Source organism: Canis aureus, chromosome 1 (assembly GCF_053574225.1).
Source record: "Canis aureus isolate CA01 chromosome 1, VMU_Caureus_v.1.0, whole genome shotgun sequence".
Taxonomy (NCBI): Eukaryota; Metazoa; Chordata; class Mammalia; order Carnivora; family Canidae; genus Canis; species Canis aureus.
In genome coordinates this window covers 70,044,940-70,070,298 of record NC_135611.1, presented here as the reverse complement: position 1 = coordinate 70,070,298, position 25,359 = coordinate 70,044,940, and the positions used below count along the sequence as shown (strand labels likewise).

The 25,359-nt window shown below is 41.1% G+C and overlaps 1 long non-coding RNA gene across 5 annotated transcripts in view; it reads left to right on the top strand.

Moving 5' to 3' along the window:
* LOC144317153 (uncharacterized) overlaps window positions 1-25,359 on the top strand; it is a 64,022-nt gene that overhangs the window by 21,129 nt on the left and 17,534 nt on the right. For 4 of the 5 annotated variants that reach the window (XR_013383050.1, XR_013383049.1, XR_013383055.1 and 1 more), the window contains exons 3-5: window positions 2,590-2,761; window positions 20,177-20,289; window positions 25,160-25,271. This is a non-coding gene — a long non-coding RNA (uncharacterized LOC144317153). The remainder of the gene's footprint in view (window positions 1-2,589; window positions 2,762-20,176; window positions 20,290-25,159; window positions 25,272-25,359) is intronic. The other variant, XR_013383052.1, reaches the window with a different exon arrangement.

Below are 25,359 nucleotides of genomic sequence, written 5' to 3'. Positions count from 1 at the left end.
ACATCCACCGCCACACATAGTTACACACTTGTTTCCCTTGGGATGAGAACTGCGATGAAATCTGCTCTCTTAACAACTTTTGAATGTACAACACCGTGTTGCTAACTCTAGTCTCTGTTGTACAATACATCTCCAGGACTTACTTAAAACTGGAAGTTGGTACCTTTTGACCACCTCCACCCATCTCACCAACCACCTACACCTGCCTGCCCTCCCGCATCTGGCAAACACCAATCTGTTCTCTGTCCCGTGGGTTTGGTTTTTTAGATTTCACATATAAATGAGATAATACAGTATTTGTCTTAAGAATATTTATCCTTTATTCTGGCTTATAACCTGGAACTTGTTCAATGCTAGTTAATACTTCTGAAGGACATTACGAAATGCCTTGCTTTCAGAGCGAAGAGATAATGGCCTCAAAATAAACTTGTAAAAGAAAACCCTTAGTGCTAAATTCACTGATAAGAACAGAAATGTATTTTCACAAGGAAAAGCCAAAGCATTCAGTTAAGCTTACTAACTCTCCAACTCTGACCCCTGATGTATCTTCTGGACACTTCTGTCCATCTGGAGCCCTCAGTTTTAAGGACACTAGCAAATTCCCAGCCAGGTCTCACCCTGCCAAGGGCAACCCCAGGTGCTCAGGGCTGCTCAGTTAGGTCCCTCCCTCTGCCTAATCATGCGCCGCTGTGCACCAAGGTTTTGATAGAACTACTTAGGACAGAGCTGGGTGAGCTATGGGAAGGAAGGGGAGCTGCCTTCCCATCTGAATACAAATGGAAGCAGAAGGCCTTCTATGGTTGGGCCTACCCACATCCCTTCCCCTTGTATTTATGCCTGAGAAGGTGAAAGAAGAAAGTAAAACTCTGCTTCCACCCTTTCTCTCCCCTTTCAATCCCAGTTTTTACCCGTCGGGCCAGAAGTTTCCAGCTGCACATTTACTTCCCCGTCCTGTGGTAGGTTCTTCCTTTACTAGGCTCATGGCCCAGACAACAGGCTGTGGCCCTTCCTCCTTCTTCCCTGCTCCAACCTTGAGGCTAAACTGAATGATGTCTGGGGAGCAGGAGAGGGAACCCATGAGAGAACCTAAGAAGAGAGACAACCTTCAGCATTATATCATTATATTAGACACGATTAGAGTTCTTTACCTCTGAGAAAAAGAGGGTCAAAAGGACATGGTTACAGAGTTAGTGGGTGGTGGAGGCAGGATTCAAACTCAGTTCTCGTTCATCAACATGTGCTCCTCTGGTAAGAGCTATGGAAAAGCACAGTGGGAGAATCAGAGTCCACTTCTCATTAGCTCTGTGATCTCTTTACGCCTCAGTCTTCTTATCCATAAAATGCTGGTGATTATAATAGCACCCGTCTCCTGGGAATGTTACAAAGATCAACTGAGTTAATATATGACAGTATAAAGCAGGAGGCAAATGTCAGGAGGAATTATCGTTGTGATAAATGCTGCACCCACCACGGTGGTGATAAGAGAGTTCACTCTTGCATATAGGTAATGCTGAGGTTCTGTTCCTCCATTGTTTTCAGGAATTAGGCTGCCTAATTAACAGCTCCATTGACTGTATGAGTGATTAATCTCTGAAGTCATTATCTAAAGAGATATTGCTATTACCATTCTACCTCTTAGGCTCCAGAGTCAGTGTTTACTCAAAAGCATAATCTCATTCTTGAGAGTTTACAGGTTGGACTGGTCTAGTCCCTGCAATTGCTTCTAAAAGCATAAGTCATAAAAGTGTATTTGTCTCTGTGAGCATAGTGTGAGTTTTCTTAAAAGGAGATTTACTTTCCAATTAAACTTGATTTAGTTTGTTATTAACAGAATTGTATATTACCTTAGCGTGTGTCATCACCTGTCATCTCTGGGAAACCTGTGCTGTAGTCCCATTATTATTCTTTTGTCTCCTTCTGCATTTATCCTCTATGTTACATGGTTAATACTCAGGTGGTTGGCACCACCTCCCCCAGTGAACACCACCTCCCCTTCTGGGGCACCTCTTCACTAAGGGCAGTGTTGTTCAAATGGTTAGGATGGGACTGAATCTCCAGCAAACCAGATCACCTTCTAACAGTGACCAGCTCAGGGACAGGCACAGAGCAGGGCCTGGGGAATAAGGGTCTTCCCAAGGACTTTTCTGCTGGAGCTTTCCAGGGAGAAAGCCCAGAAAGCCCCCAGCTTCTCCAGGGGGTTCCTAAACTGTGGGTGTGAGCTTTGATTTATGACAGCCATCTTGCCAACGATCTGGGAAACACCTGCCCACGGAATGAATCTGAGCAGAGATAAAGTAAAATAGAAAGAGTGAAGCCCTGACAATATCTGAGCTCCTAGAAACTGGCCAACCTAAAAGCCTGCTACATCCCAGTTGTGTTTCAATAAATTCCTCCTCTACTTCCAATTTATTTATTTTGTTATGGCTTGAGTTGGGGGTCTGTCACTTGCAATTAAAAGCACCCCAATTCGCAGCCCAACTGAACATTTGATTTTTATCTCTGTGAAAGTGAAGCACATCCTAAGTCTAGTGTCTGATGCCACAGACATACAATAGTTCCTTCCAACCATGATTTCTCTTCTACTTCCAGGTACCCTGGTCAACCAAAGTCTGAAAGTATAGGAGCTTCCTTCTGACTTACTGTCATAAGGTCGGCAGTAGCCTTACACGGCTTCACAGTGCCTACATCATCACGTCACTTCATCTCCTCATGGAGCATTTTATCATCTTACATCAACACAAAAAGAGGAAGAGTGAGTACAGTACCATAAGATATTTTGAGAGAGACCACATTCACATAACTTTTATTATAGTATATTGCTATAGTTGTTCTATTTATTGTGAGTTATTGTTGTTAATATTTTACTGTGCCTAATTTACAAATTAAAATTTATCCTAGGTATGCATATATCAGAAAAAAAAAACATAGTACATAGAGGGTTTGGTATTATCCACAGTTTCAGGCATCCGCTGGGGGTCTTGGAATATATCCTCCCGGATAAGGGGAGACATCTAACCCTACACTCAACAGGATATTATCAGTGAGGTAGTCTCAGTGATTGAGAGTCCCCCCGCTCAATGCCTGTGGAAGAAGAGTCAAAGCCCAGGGGATGGTTATTCACTTGCTCCCTCACTCATTCTTTCTTTATCTCTTTCATGGAGGCTGTTTATCTTGGTTTCCTCTTGGATTTCAAGTACTATCCTGAATTTTTAGAGTGCAGTAGAACCAAGATTCCTGGATCCTTGTGTGATATCAGAAAACCCATTTCTCTCTTAACTTCCTTATCTTCATATATCGAATCAAAGTGATGGGTTAATCTTGGAAAATCACTAGTACTCTTATGAAATCACTATGATACTTGGGTTTTAGTTGTTTTCTCCATTTGTCTTACTCTCCCACAGAAATCATAAGCTCTTTCTGTACAGAAATAAGACTTTAAACTTCTTTTGTGTCCTTACCATGGTTGGTTTATATCACTCAAAATATTTTGGCTGGCCAAATGGAAATGTTTTTGAAATAAAATTCCTTTTTTTTTTTAATTAACAAAGCAATTGAAAATAGAGTGGTGAGAAAGTAGAGCAGTCTTTCACTGCTCTCAGTGAAAAGGGGGTTGAGAAACCCAGAAAGTTCCAAGCATTAGAATAAAATCTCCCTGACTGGCACCAATAGTTGGAACTAAGATTTCATCAAAAATATAAAAGCATACACCACAGAAGGATAATCAAGGATAATAACTTCTTAGCACAAGATTACTCATATAAATCTTTTTCTAAACATTAGTTTTTCCTCATTATAGAGTTAGTAACAATTCTTTTAAGTTCTGAAAATATTTTTTCAAAAGGAAAGAAAAATCTTTTGTAATAATTTCATGCAGAAAAAAATTAATATTACAATCTGATCTATCTTTTCAATCTTTTTGGGAGGGACTACTATTTTTTTTCATACCCAAATAGGGAGCAAATGGTATGTCCTATTTCTTTTCACTTAATATTATAAACACTTTTTCATATCATTAGCTTTGAAATCATTTTTGATGGTTACAAAATATTCCACCCTGGAGGCAGACCATAGTTTATTTTATTTTCCCTACCTTCAAGAGACATTCAAAGTCATTTCTGATATTTTTTATTATAAATAACATTTCAGTGAACATTCTAGTATATAAATATTTGTGTGCACCCCCTCTTATTTCCTTAGTTGGATTAATTAGTTAATTAACTCATAATTTAATAATTATGATCATGGTATATTCATGGTAATGAATTAATTAATTTACTCATATGGAAAACCTTGAGATATTTAATGACCAAAGTTCTTGAAAGAGGTTTCTCAGCAAATACAGAAGCAGTTTCTATGCTGCTTCCTGTAGGGATCCTAATTTAAAGCCAAATATAGAATTTTAATATGCAATTTAGCAAAGGTGATTTTGAGAGAGGCCTCGGTGATGAAGTCCATGCTGCAGAATCTGATAGAAGTATCCTCAGGATTAAATCTCAGGACGCCCCCAATGCTCAGAAGTGTGCTGTCCACTCAGCATTCATCCTCACAAGAGTTTCACCGTCTGATGCTATTCTGTGATATTAATAAGCATGTCACCTCTACATCTCGCTGTACAATTTACCAGGCACTTTCATAGGCACCATGTGATTCCCCCAACACACCTCCTACCAGGAATATTTTATCTCGTTCCTAGGTGAAGTAAATGAGGATCAGCATTCTCTCTCAAAAAAATAAATCTATGTCAAACCCCATTCTCTCTTTCTGAAAGTCTCTGTGACGGAAGATTGTATTCCATGGACTTTGACCTTCACGGTAAAATCCTCCATGTTAAAAGCATTCCTCAGCATGTGGCCTAAGACCCTCCTGAGACGACCCAAACCTCCCTCTCCTCCATCCCCTTCTTCTGCCTCATCTTCTCAGTCTCCCTACCCAGCAGGCCCTGCACACCTCCCTCCGGGCCCTTCCCCCATCCTTTGGGGCCTCTCCCTCCATTGCCTGATAAACTACTGTCATCCTTGTAGACTATTTCAAATGGTACTTTTTTCCAGAAACTATTTTGAATTCTTAAAGATATAGGTTTTTCATGTAGAGTCCAGGGCCCTGTATTACAGAACTTACTGCCTCATCTTTGTATTGTGTCTGATTATATATCCTTTTCTCCAACTAAATGAAACCCCTTTAGGAAAAAAAATCATTTCTTATTTATCTCTATAATCCTAGTACCTGGCATACTGCCTGGCACAGGGTGGGTGCTTTGTTGACTGAATTAGTTTGGGGACTGGGTCTCAAATGCTCAGTGTGCACTGACATGCTCTAGGAATCTAACGGAAGCTCCCAAACCACCATTAGAATAAAAACATTTGGAGAAAAGCAGTGGTGTACAAACACAAGCATCTGAGTTCTAGTCGGTATGTTCCTGCCCTCCATCAAAAGTCTTATAATTGGAAGCAAAGCTGATTTTTTATAAAGTGAATTCTTAAAGGAATAAAGAAAAAAAGCTAAAAGCATTAAAGAATAATTTCACGTGGCATGTGGCAGAAAGAATCCCGGGCAGGAAGCCATGATGCTTGTTTTTTGTCTTGATTAGGCCACTGTCTAGCAATTAATGAATTAATTGGCAAACACAGTACCTTTCTAGGCCTGGCTTCATCCTCCAGGAACAAAGAGACCAGGTTAGGTGACTCTAACACGCTACCAATTCTATTAATTAACTATGAAAACACTCTGATGTGTTCCACATAAAATCGATTCCTTTATATTATTTTATCATTTGGTTTTCTCCTAATTTTTTTGTCCCTGTCAATTTTCTTTTTTTATTTATTTATTTTTATTTATTTTTTTTTATTTATTTATGATAGTCACAGAGAGAGAGAGAGAGAGAGAGAGGCAGAGACATAGGCAGAGGGAGAAGCAGGCTCCATGCAGGGAGCCCGACGTGGGATTCGATCCCAGGTCTCCAGGATCGCGCCCTGGGCCAAAGGCAGGCGCCAAACTGCTGCGCCACCCAGGGATCCCTGTCCCTGTCAATTTTCACTAAAATTACCTAATTCATATCTGTTAAAGGTTTTTCTGTAACTGAGAGGAAAACATAAAGTCTCCTTCTGAATTCTGTAAAGCCTTTCCCTCTTCCTGAGCCAGGAGCTTAGATGCATGTGAGATGGATCCGAGAGATGCGGCTCAGGATCAGAGGAGCTCCTCCTCAGAGGAAGCACCAGCAACCCCTCAGGCAGTGGGCACCTTCCCCCGGGTTTTAGCCGGACTTGCCAACCTAGTACATTCCATCAGAGGCAGCTGCCGGCTGTGTTAGTTTGGGAGCCGCCAAGGACACTGATCTATAAATGTCATTAAATCATCACAAAACTCATTTAAATATGCAGCGCCAGTCACCTCAGCCTCATACATCCCTCCCTGAATACTCTGAAGAAATGAAAATTGGCTCCATCAGAACTGAAATGCACAATGCATTTATGCGAGGAAAAAGAAAACCACACACCAGGTATTTTTGCACCGTATGGGAGATGTGCTGGAGGGCCCATCGTCACAGTCATATCACCAGTCGACACCTAGGTGAGGGCGGCAGAGCTAGCTGCTGAACCTTCAAAAGATAATAGTATGCGATGTTGCACTGTTCATGGAAATGAACCACTTATTTTAATATTCCAATTTTGGACAATTTACTATGCCCCCAAGTAGTGGCCTGGTTTGGAAGAATTGCTCAGAAACCCTGACTGAGTTTAGAATCCCTGCAGATTTTAGACTCCAGTCTGCAATCCCAACTCTGAATTTCCAACCTACTGGCTTGCTTTACAGATTTCAGACTTGTCAGCTCCCACATTAGTGTGAGCCAATTCCTGAAAATAAATCTCTCTCCTTCTGAGCTCTCTCTCCCATATATATATATATATATATATATATATATATATATATATGGAAAATGTGTATATATATATAATGTATATATATGTGAAAAAAGATATATATAATGTATATATGTGAAGTGCTGTGAGATATATATATATATATATATATATATATATATATATATATATTGAGATACATACACATACACACACATACACGGTGTATGTGTGCATCCTATTGGTTCTGTTTCTCTGGAGAGCCCTAAATACACTCTAACTCTACCAAATTCAACTTGAACCAGTTGAACTCAAAGAATGCCTGCCGGCAAGGGCATTAAGGAAAACCCTGTACCAGTGGAGGAATGAGGGCTACAGAGTGGGTAAAGCAAGATTTGAAAGCAGCAGCTCTATTTGAGATCAGGGATCAAGATGATTTTTCTTGAGAAGAGGTAGCTCCTAAATGTAGCCCCCAGACAACAAGATAATCTATGCATCCATGTCCAACAAACAGCTGTGGTCCTTGCTGAGCACTTTCCCAAGGCCAGACACTGTTCTAAGCTCTTTACATGTAATAAACCATCCATCAGAACAGCAACCCTAATGGAGATAAATAATAAATTTATCCTATAACACAGAAGAGGAGAGTGATCCTCAAGGAACCCAAGTAAATTGCCACTAACTTGTGAACCCAGAATCTATACCTATACTTGCCTGACTCTTTTTTTTTTTTTTCCTGACTCTTAATCATGATCCTAAAACTGTCTCCCTAGAAAGAAACAGTGTCTGCTGAAAAATCAATGGAAGGGATAATAAATATTTTAAGTGCAAAGAAATTAGAGAATGTAATGGATCTTGTGGTATTTGGGGCCAAACTCCACTAATCTTATCCAAAGGCCTTTGTATTCCAGGCTTCAGTGCTCATGGGCTTCTTATCAGTTGAGAGAGGTCAAGGGTATGGAAGAAGAAAGAGAAACACAGTACTGAGCACTTGCTGTGTGCTAAGCACTTTACATATATTTTCTTGTTAAATCCTGACCATAGTTCCTGGGGCTGGGGGAGGCATATTATCCCACTTTTCAGATGAAAAATCTGAAACTCAAAGAGATTCAGTAATTTCCTCTGGAATGAGCATATTGAACTAGCAGATTCCAGGTTCAAGCCCAAGTCCCTCTGATCTTTGTTTACACATTTTCTAAACACTAATTGCCACTCTCCTATAAACAAAGTGTGCAAAAGGGCACAGGTCACCATTTATTAGTTGTAGTTAGGATTCAGAAGTCTATGATTTGGTGTGGATTTCTGCAGCCTGCTTGAAGTTTACTCAGCTTCTAGAACCTATGGATTTATGTCTTTTGCCGAATTTGAGGACTTTTCAGCCATTAGTTCTTTGAGTATTTTTCTGACCCCACTCTTTCTCCTCTTCTTCCAGACTTTCAAGAAAACAAATGTTAAATCTTTTGTTATAGTTCCACAGGTCCTGGAGGAATATTTTATTTGTTTTTTGCAGGCTATTTTTCTCTATTGTTCAGATTAGATAATTTCTATTGTTCTGTCTTCCAGTTCATAAGATTCTTTCTTCTGTCCCCTCCATTCTGCTGATGAACTCATCTGCTGAGTTTTTTTTTATCTTGTTGATTATATATTTCAATTCTATACTTTCTAGCTGGTTCTTCTTTATATTTCCTAATGCTTTGCTGAGCCTTTTATTTCTTTGCTGGGACTTTTTTGTTTTCTTCATTTGTTTCAAGTGTGTTGATGGTTTCTCACTGAAGCATTTTTATGATGCTACAATGCAATTTTTGTCAATAATTTTAAATTTCTGACATCTTAATGTTGGCATTTATTATGGGGTGAATTATGTCCTCCTCAAGCTCATTTGTTGAAGTCCCAACTTTTCAAACCTCAGAATGTAACTGTATTTGGAAAAATGACTTTTCAGGAGGTAATTAAGGTGAAATGTGGTCATATGAGTGAGCCCTAAATTATATGACTATTTAGACATGGAGCCTTGAAAGCAGCGATTAAGTCAAAATAAGACTGATGGAATGGGGTCCTAATCCAATATATTGTGTCCTTATAAGAAAAGGAAGAGATAGCAGGGTTTTGCTGTTATATGAGGGCATGGTGAGAAGGTATCTACCCGCAAGCCAAGGAGAGAGGCCTCAGGAAAAACCAAGCCTGCCAACACCTTGATCATGGACTATCAGTCTCCAGAACTTTGAGAAATAAATTTTGGTTGTGTGAGCCACCCACCCTCTGGTATTTTGTCATGACAGCACAACCAAACTAATACAACATCTATTGTCTTTATTCATTAAGCTTGAGATCTTCCTAGTTCTTAGTATAATGAGTGAATATCAATTAAAATGTATACATTTTAGATGTTATGTTATAAGATTCTAGGGCCTATTTAAACTTTCTGTTTTAGCTGGGCTTCATGGGACACTACTCCAGCATGGAAAGGGGAGGTATCACCTCATTACTGCCAGGTGGGGGAATAAGTTCAACTTTTCCATTTGTCCTCCTTTGACACCTGAGAGGTCTCTTCACTACTATCAGCCAGGCTGGGAGATCCAGCTGCCCATTAAGTCTCCACTAGTATTTCCCTAGTTGGCAGGGTCAGAGCACCTTGTTATTGCTCCCCAGGTGGCCTTCTATACTACAGAAAGGGGTGGGCTTGTTATCACTGGGCAGTAGTAAAGGCCTACCTCTCCATTAGGTCTCTTCTGCCCCTACTCTAGTGGGGAGAGCATGGAACACCTCTTCACTGCTAGTTTGGGGTGGAAGACTGGGCTCTCCACACAGTCTTCACAGATACCAGGGGGTAGTGGCTCTTATTACTACCCAGTGTGGGGAAAAGCTCTGATGCCCTAATCACCATTTTCTGACACCATCTTGGTGGGGGGATTGGAGTGTTATAGCCTAACAAGGGTGGGAGTCTAGACTCCCCACTGCTGGATAGGTGGGATGAGGCTGTAGCACAATAATTATTGCCTAAAAGTTTTCTGTTTTGCTAGGCTGCTGTTTTCCTGGTTCTTTAGCTAGAGAAGACAGGCTTTTGTCAGGGTTTTGTTTTGGTTTTGGTTTTGGTCTACATTCATGGACATTCTGGGATGATGGCTTCTTCGGCTCCTAGTCTGGGGTGTATTAAGCTAAAGGAAAACTCAAAGAACTCACCACTGTATCTATCATTCCTTATGTTCTGAGGTCTCTAGAAAGTCTGCTTTCTTCTCCCCACCTCTCAGGGCCTGCTTATGTTTGTTTCATACATAATGTCCAGAACTTTTACTTGCACTTAGCAGGAGGAATAGGGGGGAATATGTGTACTCCACCCTCTTAGAAATAAAAGATTTGACCCATTTTGAGCATTTGCAAAGACAATTTGTAAAACCATTTTATAAATAACCTTAAGTTGAAGGGTAGTCACTACAAGTCTTAAAAATGTTTTCACAGAATCTAGTCTCAGCCTAACACCATCTTTTTGGATCTCTCCTGCCCTTTTCCCTTTTGATGTAGAGCAAACCCAACAAAATCTTGCCCATCCCTTCCCCAAAATCTCTGTAGTCTGTTGTGTGTCTGCCATGTGCCCAGTTCTGCAGATTGTATCCAGTCAAAACCTTCCTTTACCCTGAGCAGAGAGAAGGTTGCTGAAACATTATTGTGCTGCTGTTTATTAAGTGACCCTGACTTGTTTCAAAGCTAAATCATAGATGATGATTATTTCAGACTCATTTCACATTATCTTTTAAATCGGGTCCAGTTTAGAAGCTACAATATGCTTTAAAAGATCAGCCACTCAAAGTCATCTTTAGAAAAGTAGCAACAGAACGAGATAAAGGGCTTCAGATTTGTGCTTAGTGCCTTCTTTGCTTAAGTGCTATAATTTAATTAATGAATTAAACTTTGAAATCTTCAACAGTGCATCTTGCTGCTGAAAATAATGGCTATTAGTGCCTTTTAATCTATTTGGAACATATTTAAGTTTTCCTCTAAAATAAGTAAAGAATCCAGCATAACAGTGATTAAATAAATATATAATCTCATCTTCTGAATCATATATATATGCATATATATAAATTATATAATAATTCTAAATCATTTCTCATGTACCACAATGGTTAGCTTATTTTAAAAATAGCAAATTCAAAAAGACATGTTTGGTGAAACTCAGAAATCTATAGTCAAGTCCTCACTTTGGAATTCTTATATGAAAATATCAAATGAAGGTTTAAAAAAGAAAAACAGGTGGTTAGGGATGCCTGGGTGAGCAGGCAGTTGAGCATCTGTCTTCAGCTCAGGGCATGATCCCCGGGGGCTGGGGATAAAGTCCCATATCGGGTTCTCTGTAAGGAGCCTGCATCTCCCTCTGCCTGTGTCTCTGCCTCTCTCTGTGTGTCTCTCATGAATAAATAAATAAAATATTTTTAAATAAATAAATAATTTTTAAAACAGGTGGTTAAATACTCTTTAAGAACAATTGAGGTAAAAATGTAAAGCATTTCAATTAAATATTCCCAAGATAGTCGATTTTGAAAGTAACACAAACATACTAAGAAGTGAAATATACTTGCAGAAATTCTGGATGTTATCTTTTTAAAAATCTCATTCCAACAAGTGCAAACAGGTATTTCTGGACAGTCGGTCTACTCTGCGCCAGCCCAGTGTCCCAGCTGGGAAGTACTGTGGAGACAGGAAAGACAGCTGCTCTGCTAATGGGGAAGACTGAAGATACACATATAAATAAATAAGGTGGATCATATCAGGGGGTGCTTAGAAATTAAGAAAATAAAAGAGTGATGTTTTGGAGCACAACTAGAAGAAGAGAAGCACTTCCAGGGAGGGGACACCAGGGAAAGTCTCTTAGAGAAGGCAGCTTCTAAGCTGGTGCCTGAAGGGTGGGAGGACACTTCCAGGCAGAGGGAGGAGCAGGAGCAGAGCCTCTAGAGGGGAAACAGACACGACCTGTTTGGGAACCTGAATGATACCAGTGCCCTATAGCCCAGTGAACACGATGGGAGTCAAACAAGATGGCCCAGAGAGGTGAGCAGCTGATACCGTCACTATGACTTCGAACCGCAGCAAGGACTTTGTACGTCATACTCCGTATCAGTAGAGCACGCTGGGGAGAACTTGAAAGAAACAGGTTAAAGAGATCCTGAGCACTCTGGTATCCTCCGTTCAGGCCGAACTGTTTGTCAATATTGAAATGCATACTTAGCCAGGAGGTTCGAAATATGAATCAGGAGCCCAGGAGAGAGTCTGGGCGGGAGAGGCAGATTAGTGACTGGCATGTACAGTTGGCACTTGCCCTAGTGTCAGTTCTGCCAGACATAGACCCCAAGTCAGGCATTTGGATACAAATATATTATTTGGGAAGTGCAGAAAACAGTAGTAGGGAAAGTGGGAAGGAGTTCAAGCAAGGGAAGGTAAACATTTGAAGAGATAGTAGAAAGCTAGTTACACAAGCAGGGGTGACCGGAAAGTCTGGGTAAAAGTACAAAACACAGTACCCAGAACTCCCCCATCTAAAAGCTGATTTCTGAAAAACCATTGGTCAAGGATATCCTCCTGGCCTGCTACATGCCTAAGTAGAACAAACTTCATGGTATAAGACCCACAGTTGCAGGTACTGGCAGTGGAAGTTGGCCAAGCGTCACTAGAAGACCCAAGAGAAGCAGGAGAGCCACTGCCAATGTCTACGATGCCCTTTTAAGACCATGAAAGCTGGAGCATTGCACATGAATCCCAGCTCTACCATTTGCCACCCATGTGACCTTGGGTCACGTGTAACTGAATCTCTCTGAGCTTCCTCATCTGTCAAATCTAGATTGTATTAGCCACGGTTCTCCAGAGAAACAGAATCAATAAGACAGATAGACAGAAAGATAGATAGATACATAGACATACACATAGATTGATAGATGAGAGACAGAGAGGAATTGGCTCACAGAAACAGAATCAATAAGACAGATAGACAGAAAGATAGATAGATACATAGACATACACATAGATTGATAGATGAGAGACAGACAGACAGAGAGGAATTGGCTCACATGGTTATAGAGGCCAAAAAGTCCCACAACATGCCAGCTGCGAGCCGGAGACCAGAAAAGCTAGTGGTATAACAAAGTCCAAGTGTGAAGGCCTGAGAACCAGGGTTTCTGATAGTGCAAATCCTAGTGCAAGGTTAGACAAAGACCAATGTCCCAGCTCAAGCAAGCGGGCAGAAAGAAAAAGTGGGGCAAATTCTTCCTTCCCTTGCCTTTTGTTCTATTCAAGACCTCAACAAATAGGATGATGCCCACCCGCAGAGGAGGGCCATCTGCTTTACTGAGCCCATCAATCCAAGTGTTAATATTGTCCAGAAATAACCTCATAGATACTCCCAGAAATAATGTTTAATCGGGGCATCCAATGGCCAGTCAGCTGACACAAAATTAATCCTCACAGGGATGAAACTCCCAATCTCAAAGGGGCTGTAGTAGATTAAATTATGGAATATATGCAGAGTGCTTACAATAGTACATAGCATATGGTGGTAGAAAAGTATCTTCTATCATTATTACCATCATCATCATCATCATCATCACAATTACTATTACATTATGTATCATCTGGGGCTAGATTAAGATTTCCTAGATCAGGGATCCCTGGGTGGCGCAGCGGTTTGGCGCCTGCCTTTGGCCCAGGGCACGATCCTGGAGACCGGGGATCGAATCCCACGTCGGGCTCCCGGTGCATGGAGCCTGCTTCTCCCTCTGCCTATGTCTCTGCCTCTCTCTCTCTCTCTCTCTCTGTGACTATCATAAATAAATAAAAATTAAAAAAAAAAAAGATTTCCTAGATCATTCATTTGAGAATGTGAATAAAGATGAAGGCTCGGAACTGAGAGGACTTCAACACTTTAGAAGAGAAAAAGCTGGCAAAGAAGAAATGGAAGGAGGGAAAGAGTGGTGGGGGAAACCAGACCAAAATGACGACATGACCCATGAAAAAACAGCTTGTCAAGAATGAGTGAAATTCCCATGTTCTGAAAGATGCTGAGAGTTGAAGCAAAGGAGGATGGAGATATGAACCTGGGGCTTAAAGCAAACGTTTGTACACTGGGGACAGCAGGGTTCCACCTGGTTTGCCAGTGTAGACCTTTCTTTAAAACATCTATGTTAGTCAATGCAAAATCTTCTTGTAGACACGTCCTGGTTTTGACTGTCAGTTTCCCTTCTTCTTTGTTCTGGTAGCAGTATCCTACATCCTTGTGAGATTCCCATGCCGGACTTAGTGTATGGCCCGGTGAACCTGTCCACTATGGGCTAGCTCAACAGAATCCTTCCCAGAATGGGCTATTTCAGAGTGGGGAGGGGGGGAATGCTGTACTTTTGTTGTTAAGCAGGTAGGATATTAGTCTGGAATGATACACAGACAACTACTTAGCTGTGGCAAATGGGGAGGCCCACTGAGGGAGCCAATGTCAGAGCCCTGAGCACACTGTTGGAATGTAATGTCAAATCTTGTACACACATATTGTAGAAAATATATATGTAACACTTCCTTAGGACTGGCTCTGGTGGATCATGGACTCATCGAGAAGGAAATGAAAATACAAGTAAAAGAGTTGGCAAAGTCCCTGGCCCTCAGCAAGTACCATATACGTGTTAGCTGCTATTGTTGTGAGCACCAGATCAGAAAGCCAGAGGATGACTCATAGCAGGAGTGATATCAGCCAGTAATCACTTGAGCTATTGAACTAGAACTTCATACCAGCCTCCGAGGGAGAACAGGATTGATGCCAAATCCTGAGGCAAGGTTGAGCTCAGCCTGGCAACTGCAATTCTTCTACCTCCCAGCTAGAAAGCAGAACTCCTTGTTACGAGCTGAACCGTCTCCCTACTCTGGAAATTCATACGTTGAAGACCTAACCCCCACCTCCTCAGAATGTCACTGTATTTGGAGATAGAGCCTTCAAAGGGGTAATTAAGGTAAAATGAAATCCCGGTGGTATAAAAGGTAAGCCCTAATCCAACAGAATTGAAAGAAGAAATTAGGACAAACATAGAGATGTATAGAGAGAAAACCATGCAAAGGCATCTATAAGCCAAGGGAAAAAGAGGTTTCCTCCCTCAGGAGAAACCAACCTTCTCGACACCTTGACCTTGGGCTTCTGGCCTCCAGAACCATGAGCTAAGGAGTTTCTGTTGCTTGAATCACCAGTCTGGGTACTTTGTTAGGGTAGCCCTACCAAACTAGCACACGTCTGAATTAGCAACATCAAAGTTCAGAGCATCATCGGCCTGCCCCAGTTGTGCCTGGCCTGTGAGTTTATGAGGCAAAGCATAAGAGGTCAGTAAACCCTGGAGGTATTACCCATGTTGGTAAGGAAATAATCTTCTAGAAACTTAAATGATAGAAATGAGTTTGGCAACGCTCACTGGTAATCATAATCACCAATTAATACAAATTTCCGACGTAGAGAATACATCTTTCTTTTCTAAGTCATTAAGCAAGAATTCACAATATCCAATAATTACTGAAGGTTTTAACATGCTAGATGCTGTAACTATGTTATTTGCTATGTTCAGCTCATTTAGGGGCACCCCGGTGGCTCAGTGTGGAGCATTTGCCTTCAGCTCAGGGCATGACCCTGAGGTCCTGGGATTGAGTCCCGCATCAGGCTCCCCGCAGAGAGCCTGCTTCTCCCTCTGCCTGTGTCTCTGCCGCTCTCTGTGTATCTCTCATGAATAGATGGATAAAATCTTTAAAAAAATAAAATAAACTCATTTACTGCTCACAACAACCCTATTAATATTACAATATTAATGTATGCATTGTTAATGTGAATGTAAACAGCATTCTAATTATATCCCTAACATAAAATCCCTTGCACAGATAAATAGATGAATCACAGAAAGGCAAGATAATTTTCCCAAGGTCACACAGCCAGTAATTGGTAGATTTAAAAACTATAGTCTAGCTCCAACATCTGCACTCTTACCCATTCTTCCTTTTCCCCATTATGGAATTTGTTCATCACAATATATTTAGAAAATTTTGAAAACCCATTTTAAAAAGTGAAAAGTACTAAGAGAGTATCTGAGTTTGTGTGTGTGCTTGTGTGACCGTGGCAAACTGGAAAGTAAACCTCTTACCTTCTGTCACTTGAATTCTTTACCAATCAGAAGTCCTTCTTTTGCCCTAACAAATGTCAATGTGACCTTTTTTTAAAAAAGCAAAAAGAGGTTAACGTGACCATTTCTTTTAAGAGTGGTCAATTGGATGGGCAGCCCGGGTGGCTCAGCGGTTTAGCGCCGCCTTCAGCCCAGGGCGTGATCCTGGAGACCTGGGATCGAGTTCCACTTTGGGCTCCCTGCATGGAGCCTGCTTCTCCCTCTGCCTGTGTCTCTGCCTCTCTCTCTGTGTCTCTCATGAATAAATAAATAAAATCTTAAAAAAAAAAAGTGGTTGATGGTCAGGAAGAGAAATCATCATGTGTGAAGTTTTGGTGACCCTCCCATGTAACCCTATTCCTTTGTCATCCTTTCTTCAGTATGAAAATTCTCATCATTAATGTGAATATGACCAGTATTCTAATTATGTGTTTACACAGAGACTCCATCTCTCCTTTATTTTTTCTCAGCCACAGTTTTCAGTATTTGGCAATCTCAGTGCTGAGGGTCAAGGTTTGAAAGCTGCCCTGGGCCCCCCACCAGCTTTATTTACAACCTCACCCAGTTCCCACATAACTACAGATGGGTCCTTGGGCCTTAGTCTGCCACATATTCCTTCCTGTAATGCATGAGGAGTGACCCAGATTTTTTAAATGCCTACAACCTCCTCTGAAATAGCAGTTGCTTCAAAGGAAGCACTTATTATGGACAATACAAGCAAACTATTTCAGCCGGGAGTTACTCAGAGATTTTATAATTTGCCATTAAATGGGATTCCTTGTATTGGCAACAAGAAGGCATCCCACCAACAGCGGACCATTTCAATCAATCAGAGCCACTGTCACGTGGCTAAGAAGGCAGAAATAATCTAACTGCCCCAGTGGCTCCGTAAACCGGCCAGAACACGTATGGATACACCTCCAGGGTGCTAGTTTCAGTTTCTACCAACTGAAAACACTTACTTTTTCCAAGTCCTTGGTCAAATAATTTTTTCTAGGTACTGTCTTAGAGCAAAAGCCCTTTTTCCAAATTTCTTCCGAAGTGTGATATAAGAAAATGCCCAACTTCTTGGAAATTTCCCTAGTCTTCTTCTAGAACACTGACTTACAACAGTATGATATACCTTTGAGACAGATGAAATTTATAGTCCGTGACTTTCTCATCTTTATCTACACAACTGTATTGGGAATGATACCTAAAATTCATTATGGTTTCAAAATAAAGTCCACAAATGTCTCATGCATCCTGTGCAAAACAGTCTACTCCATAGTGCTTACCATTAAATATTTGCACCGTGATTGCTGGAAATCACAAGAGGCAAGGTAGCTGTTCTTGACTGGCACAAACAGATTTTTAATGTGAAAAAAAAATATCCCCTTTTTGGAACTCAAGCCTACAGCTGGCATACAGACCGTATAAAAATCAAAATCAGAACCATCTTGAGGATAAACACCTTCAAATTGTATTTAGTATTTTATGCAACTTTCATTGCTCCTCTAACACCTTCCCTGGCAGGGGCAGGTACAAACAGGGAAAGGTTACCTTTGAGAGGGCTTCCACCTGGCGCTGCCTTAGGACTCCGCTTGGGGAGCAGAGCGCCTACATACCACCTTCGGCCCAACCTCGTCCGTACCCCCCACCCTCTACCCCCGCCCATCCCCAGGTGCTCTGGCCTTAGCCTGGCTCACATCCTTCTGGCCCTCGGAGGAGCATGCAGGCAACCCCTGCACCCCGACTGCACTGCAGCCCTTCCCCTTGGTGCTGTGGCCTCTGCTGCCCTTTCCCAGCTCGCCCTCCTCATGCCATGGACTCACAACTGAGGAGAAACTAGTCTGGAGACCGGCACACAAGCACTTGGGATTAGAGAAATGGAAGTGGTCAGAAATCACTGAGGTGCATTCTGTCTCTCAGGTGTCAGGGGCAGGTTGTGGAGTTACTCCCATTCCTTGGTCCGTAGCACATTACCATCAGCCATCTACACAAGGTTCGCTTTTTGTGTTGTAAAAAACAATAATTAAATCAATTATTTATTTACTATCTTGTTCTCATAGCCAATTCTATTTCCTTGACGCCCCTGTAGAAAACTATTCAGATATGTTTGTATATATTTTTTGATTAAGTGTGTTGCTGCAAAATGCTCATTGATATGTGTACGTGTTACAGATACTGTTCTATTTATGGCCTCACCTCAGATTATTTTTGAGATTCATTATGCAGCTATGTATAACCCAATCTGTTACTTTTAACCACTGCATAATGCTATGCCCTATGCCCATTCTCCACGCCGTGTCTATTTACATCCCCAGGGATGATTACTCAGCTTGCCTACAATTTTCTGACACCACGAATGATGCTGGAAAGAACACCCTTATACATATCCTATATGGGACTTTGTGATCATTCCTTTAAGCTTATACTCAGGAGTGGAATTCTGAGCCATCCTCATGGCAATGTCTAGGAGTATCATACCCATATCTCCTTGGCCTCTGCACTGAACACACACACACACACACACAGGCTTCCTCAACTGCCTCCTGCCAGCATCTGCATCTCCTTGCCTCTGGGCTTTCTCAGCAGCCCCCAACCAAGTGAAATCCCTCCAGTGGACAAACTATGCAGTTCCTGTTCTCCACTGGTGCCTGGAATCCTCAGTCAAGCTCCATTAACCCACAGTGGTAACCTGCTTGAAAATATACTCTTTATTGAGCGCCTTTCCTTTTCTATCTTGCTTCTCCACTCCCCTACCAGGGTTTCCTGGGCTCATCTCCCAAATAAATCACTTCCCTTAAATCCCTATCTTGGGGTCTGTTTCTGGAAGAACCCAAGCTGAGACACGGGGTGTTTACTTACCTTGACTATAGTAACTGGTTGCTCACCAGAATGACTGCATAGATGTCACTCCCACCACCTGCGGTGAGGGTGGTACCCATTGTTCCACAGTCTCCCCAACACTGGCATTATCCAACTCTCTCATTTATGCTTATTTAATTTGTTTAAAATGCTATCTCATTGTTATTTTAATTTCCAGTTCTCTGGTTACAAATCTTTGTGAGCTTTGTTTATCTGGTGTATTTCTACCCCCACCTGGCCTCTGCAGCAAAGATTAATGATACAGCTAACCCTAGATCATTTGTGCATATTCTGAGGCCATATTGCAAGAACACTCTCTCTATATTAACTTATTAAATCATGACAGCAACCCTAGCTACTATTCTTGTCACCCACATTTTAAAGATAAACCAAAACACAGAGATATTAAGTAAATTTTCTCAAAGTCACGTTGCTGGCAGGTAATCGAGCCTGAGTTTAAAGTTAGACTCAATTTTTTATATTCCCCAAATGAATGGGACCATATAATGTTTGTCCTTCTCCTATTGACTTATTTCACTCAGCACCATACCCATTCATTTGGGGAGTATAAAAAATAGTGAAAGGGAATAAAGGGGAAAGGAGAGAAAATGAGTGGGAAATATCAGAAAGAGAGACAGAACTTGAGAGACTCCTAACTCTGGGAAATGAACAAGGGGTGGTGGAAGGGGAGGTGGGCGGGGGGGTGGGGGTGACTGGGTGACGGGCACTGAGGGAGGCACTTGATGGGATGAGCACTGGGTGTTATGCTATATGTTGGCAAATTGAACACCAATAAAAAATAAATTAAAAAAAATAATAAAGCTAGACTCAAGCTGAGAACCTGCGCTCCTAATTCCCTTACTCCACTGTCTTTCCTGATTCAACATTTTAAGAACCTTTCCCTCTTCCATTCTAGGGTTTCCTCTTTGCCTGATTCCCCTTCCAAGCAAGTCAATAATGCAGGAATTGAGTCCTAGAAATGGGTGGGAATTCATTATCTGAGGAACTGTGAACCAAACCTCTTCAACTGAACAATACAAAGAATCCTTGATTAGCACAATCATTACAAAGTGAAATATTCTACTTAATTACTTGGGCCAACTGAGGATGATGGGGCTACCACATTAAAATGTAAAAAACAGTACCCTAAAATGATACTTTTATATTAGTTTTCTTTGCTGCTGTAAATATTACCACAAACTTAGTGGCTCACACATTGCCAGTGTATTAGCCTACCAACTATTGCATTGGGCATACTAATACTAGTATTATTTTTTTTAAGATTTATTTATTGATTTTAGGGAGAGGAGGGGCAGAGGAGAGACAATCTCCAACAGACTCCCCACTGAGCATGGACCTGAAGCAGGGCTCAATCTCACGACCCTGAGATCAAGACCTGAAAGGAAGCCAAGAGCCAGGTGACTAACCAATTGGGCCACCGAGGCACCTCTTGGACCTCGGGGCATTGTTTTTATTTGCTAATAAATAATGGTTTTGGGTTTGGTGGAGAGACTAAACTTGGGGCATGATTTTTAATATGCCTTCAAAATTCTCCTTTTTTCCTTTCCATGTTGCTAAGCAGTCTGACTTAGCACCTCCGAGAAGGAAGCCAGGACGGAGCATGGGAAGGAGTGGTCCCCCAGGGGAAACATCTCTGCTTCCCGACAATGCCTGTATCTCAGCTCACTTCTACACGCGTGCACTGGAAATACCTGTCAGGAGATTCCAATGGTTTATTATCTAATAAATCTGCAAATTGCTTAGCTCACGAATGAGAGTTTCTTTAAATCAACATTTCTCAAATTATGGGTCATGGACCACCTGTATTGGAGTCACGTGAGATTCTTCTGTAAAAGGCTAACTTCTGGCTCCCACGCAGACCTAGTACTTGACTCGGAATCTGTAATTAATACATGTGGGTCTTTAAGATCTGGCCCCAGAGAATGTATAAATGTGATTTGAATTGAATTTTATGACTTATTTCTTCAATTGATCAGCCAGTGTGGTCTAGCTAATAATTGCTTGTGATTTCTTCACTTCCCCACCTTCTCTGGCCCACGTACCTAGGTAAGGAACACAGGAGTGAGCTTCCCAGGCACCACAGCCTAAAGCACACTGGGCACCCCTGAGGACCCAGCCAGGGAGAGGCCAGCACTGTGAGGTAGTGCCAATGTGCATGATTCTAGGATTTCTCCACGATGAGTTCAGTATCTGCAGGACATTCCCAGTTGAGACAGCCTCCGTTCGATCTACACCCAAGGAGGGAGTTACATAATTCCCCCCAAAAAATGGAGAATTACATAAACCTTATTCTAAAAAGTAATTCAAGTGTGAGGATATATGCTAAGACACTAAAACTACCGTTTAAATATCCTGTGGTGTTTCTATTAACGTTCAATCCCTTCTCATTTGGAATCAGGAAAATCCTTAGCCAGGTATGGTTCAAGAAATTATCCTCTTCCTGGTCTCATCTGGATTGTTTTTCCTTACCTGGCCCCTGTATTGTGCCCTATTCATCTCCTATTTTAGGCTGATCTCACTGGAATGGCCATTTCCTCATTATATGACACTTGATACCAGCATCCCAACATTTTCAGGCCTCCTGGAGTTGCTCTGAGTCTGTATCTTAGACGCTGAAACTGCATCAATTGGATTTCTGTGCTCCATCTCACTCCCTAATTACACAGAATTAGAGTCGTTCCCTCTGAGTCGCGATCTCTCCGAAAAATGTCTGTCCCTAGAGAAAAATGTGCAGTTTGCAGTCTGCCCCTTGGCTCCCAGCCTCCTACGGGCTGCCTGTCACTGTCACAGGAAGACTGCCTGTCTCCTCAATCTGGCAGGTGTGAAGGCCTTCTAAATTAAGCCCGTCTTCCTGGAAAAATTCACTAGCTACACGCACACAACACACACACCCCTTGCGTTTTTATTATATTTCCTGTCACCAAACACCCTCAAAGCCACCTGAGTCACACTACCATGGCCTGTATGGCCCTCCCAACCTGTCTGCAGGTGGGACAATAAGGTGAACTCTCTCTCCCTGAGGCGGCAAAGTCTTTCTGCAGTGCATCCAGATCAGGTACCTAGAAATGGGGAAAGCAAGTGTTTATGGGACGCTTCTGTCAGGTGGGTGCTCTGCCTTCACAGAGCAGCCCAGGAGCTGGGGCAGGTTCACAGGGTATCTGCAGGGAAGATCCTGCTCCTCGCTTGATGAGTGATCACGCACAACCCGGGGACATTAGTAATAGAACTTTGGATGGATAAGGAAGAGGCAATAATATTGAAGGAGCCACCTGCCCTTCCTCCCTTAAAGCATGAATGTAGTTAGTGACCACCAGGTTCACATAGACATAATCAGAGGGTTGGAAAAAAAACTAGATTTTTCGTCAAAAACTAAGCCATTGTTGTAATCAGATGACAAAAACACAATGAGTAGAAACATAGACTTTTCCTGGGTACATGGTAGGTATTGATGGATCCTCCAAAGCAGGAAATTGAATTTTAAACTGTTCTTGGATTTTGTTCAATTTCAATTTTCAAAAAGATGAGGTGTTATAATTTTTTAAATCACTGCAGAAAATTAGGCTTTCTCAAAAATAACCTATTCCTTAAGGAAGACATTCTATAATGAAAAGCAATAAAGATCTATAATTGCATGAAATGAGCATTTTCTTGTTAATTTGGGCAGAGAACTGAATCCATTTGGAAAATCTATGCCACCAATCTTTGATCCTCTAACTACAGGAGCAGCAGAGCCATTTACATTTGTTTTGTGTGTTTTTTGTTTTGCTAGAATTATTTTGACAATACTATGTAGGCCTGAATTATTAAAATGGAAACCTGATTTACTGGAATAACTTTCCTCATGGGAAGAACAAAAAGTATTATCACTATGACTTTTAAAAGAAAGAAACATGGGGGAAGGAGATTTCAATGTAGAAATCCCAGGCTCCCTCTAAGCAGAAAGCAGACTCACATAAATGAAGGGATAGATCCAAGGAATTCATTTATTCATTTAACAGATATCTATTTGCACCAGAGCCAAGCTAGCCTACACAGTAATGGCCATTCCATTTCTTTAGTCTTTTGGATGAAACAGCGATACATGCATCAGGAAACATTTCCAAAGATAAAGATGTTTATAAAGGAAGGTTGTTTCCTTTCCTGTCTCCCCGAATGGGCATTAACAGCCCTTCGTTAAATCCCACTAAAAATTTCAAGCGAATCACTCTACACTTCCTTTATTTAACTAATGATATGCACATATATTTATCATTTTTACACTATGCATATTATAAACTATAGAATATATACATACATATTACTTTGTAACTTTTTTTACTTTATTCTATATCGATATAAAGACATGTGTAGAGATATATTTCAATATTTTATTTGGCTGCATAGTGTTCTGTAAACTAAAGCTCATAATCTAAAATATTCAATCACTACCTTATTGACAAGCCTTTATTTTTTTTCTACTTTTCGTAAATAAGAAAATCGTCATACACTTGTTTTTATTCTTTTTTTTTGTCACACACTTGTTAATGTATACATTAAATTTATAAGACAAATAATTTTTTGCTGCTGAATATATTCTCAAAGGTTTGCACTGCTGTGTTAAAGACATATGCATTTTCAATTTTAATAAAAATGCCAGATGACTTTTGTGTAAGTTCTGGCAATTTACAATCACACCAATGATGCATGTGAATTCCTCAGACCCTAGCTGGCACTTGATATTGTCATTATTTTCTTAAGATATTTATTTATTTATTTATTTATTTATTTATTTATTTATTTATTTAAGAGAGAGAGTGAGCAGGAGAGAAGGGACATGGAGGGAGGGAGATGGGGAGAGAGAATACCAAGCAGACTTCAAGCTGAGCCAGATGCAGGGGTCCATCCCATGACCTCAAGACCCTGACCTGGGCTGAAATCAAGAGTTGGACATGCAACCAACTGAGCCACCCAGCTGCCCCAATATTGTTATTGTTTTCAATATTGGAACCTAATGGTTAAAAATGGTAGCTCATTTTTGTTTTAATTTGTATTTCCAGATGACACAGTTTCATATATTTTGTTGGACATTTCCCCTTTCTTTTTTGTGAATTGCCTGTTGATATCCTTAAGCCATATTTTTATTGGGTTGTTTATAATTTGCCTGCACATTTGCTAGAAGCTCTTTGAAATATAATCCTTTGTTATGTGTATTGCAAACATTTTTCTACAGCCTGTCTTCTGGCTTTTTAATGTTTTCTTTTGTCATATTGAAAGTTTTAATTTCTGTGTAAAGTTCTCTCAGATTTTCTCATTTATTCTTTTTTCCTAAGAAGTTTACCCCACTGCAATCTGCACCTGAAAGATATACAGAGATTCTCTGCATTCTGTAGTCTTACAACTGTAGGTTCCATGACACTTTTCAGAGCAAGCCTTTGCTTATTTTTTCCCAAACTCTTTCTACCTATTCTCTGGCCATGCTGCTTTCTCTTAAGTCATCCTGGATTTCATGGGGAGAGTTTGTTTGTCTTTTTTGTTTGCAGACTTTATCTGTTTTGTCAAAGGAGAAAATAATATGGGAATATTATTAGCAAGGACATTTTTGTTATACAAAAAGACTAGAGAGAAGAAAGTGCCTAATGCAGGGAGAGCAAATATATGACATCATCTCCTGCCACACATACCAACCGCTGCAGGTCACCACACTCCAGCACTCCCGTGCGCCATGGATGTGGCCTGAAACCCTTCTCAAAAAGCACCTTTAGCAGATGGTGTTGCTCAAAGATGGCCAAGCTGTGTCTTTCTTCCCATGAGCTTTCCAACACTTTGTTGCTCCCCAACCAAGAGACGGAGTCCAATTCTCCTCCTCGTAAGTCGGGGCAGATAGATTTGTGGCTCACCTATAACCAGCGGAATGTAGCAGAAGCAACTCTGGTGGCCTTCCGAGGTAAGTCATCAAAGATGATGTAGCTTCTGCCTTCTTAGCAGAAATGCTCACTCTTAAAGGTGGAATACATGCTTCCTTGAAGTCTTCAGCCATTCAATTACCCTGAGGCCTATGAGGAAGTCTTGAGGAAAGACTATCTATGGTAAATCAGTTGCTCAATCGATAGACATAGATAAATAAATAAAAAGGGAGAGAGACGCCCCTGTCAGTCCCCAGCTGCTCCAGACCCCCACTGCCCTAATCACTGTCTGACCAGCCTTCATGGGAGACATTCACATGAGCGCTTTCTGAATTCCCAACCTACAGAAGCCAAGTAATGATAAAATGTTTACTGTTGTTTTAAGCCACTAGGTCCTGGGATGGTAACATATAATTATAATGGTGCACTTGATGGAGACCGCCAATGGAATGGAGATGCCCATGAACTGAAACCCATTTACCATCCCTTGCCCAACTGTAAGTGAAATTTTAGGCATGTACAAGTAAGATATTTTTAAATAGATAACCTTTATACATTCTTCAAATCACTCAGTGGTGTTTGTTT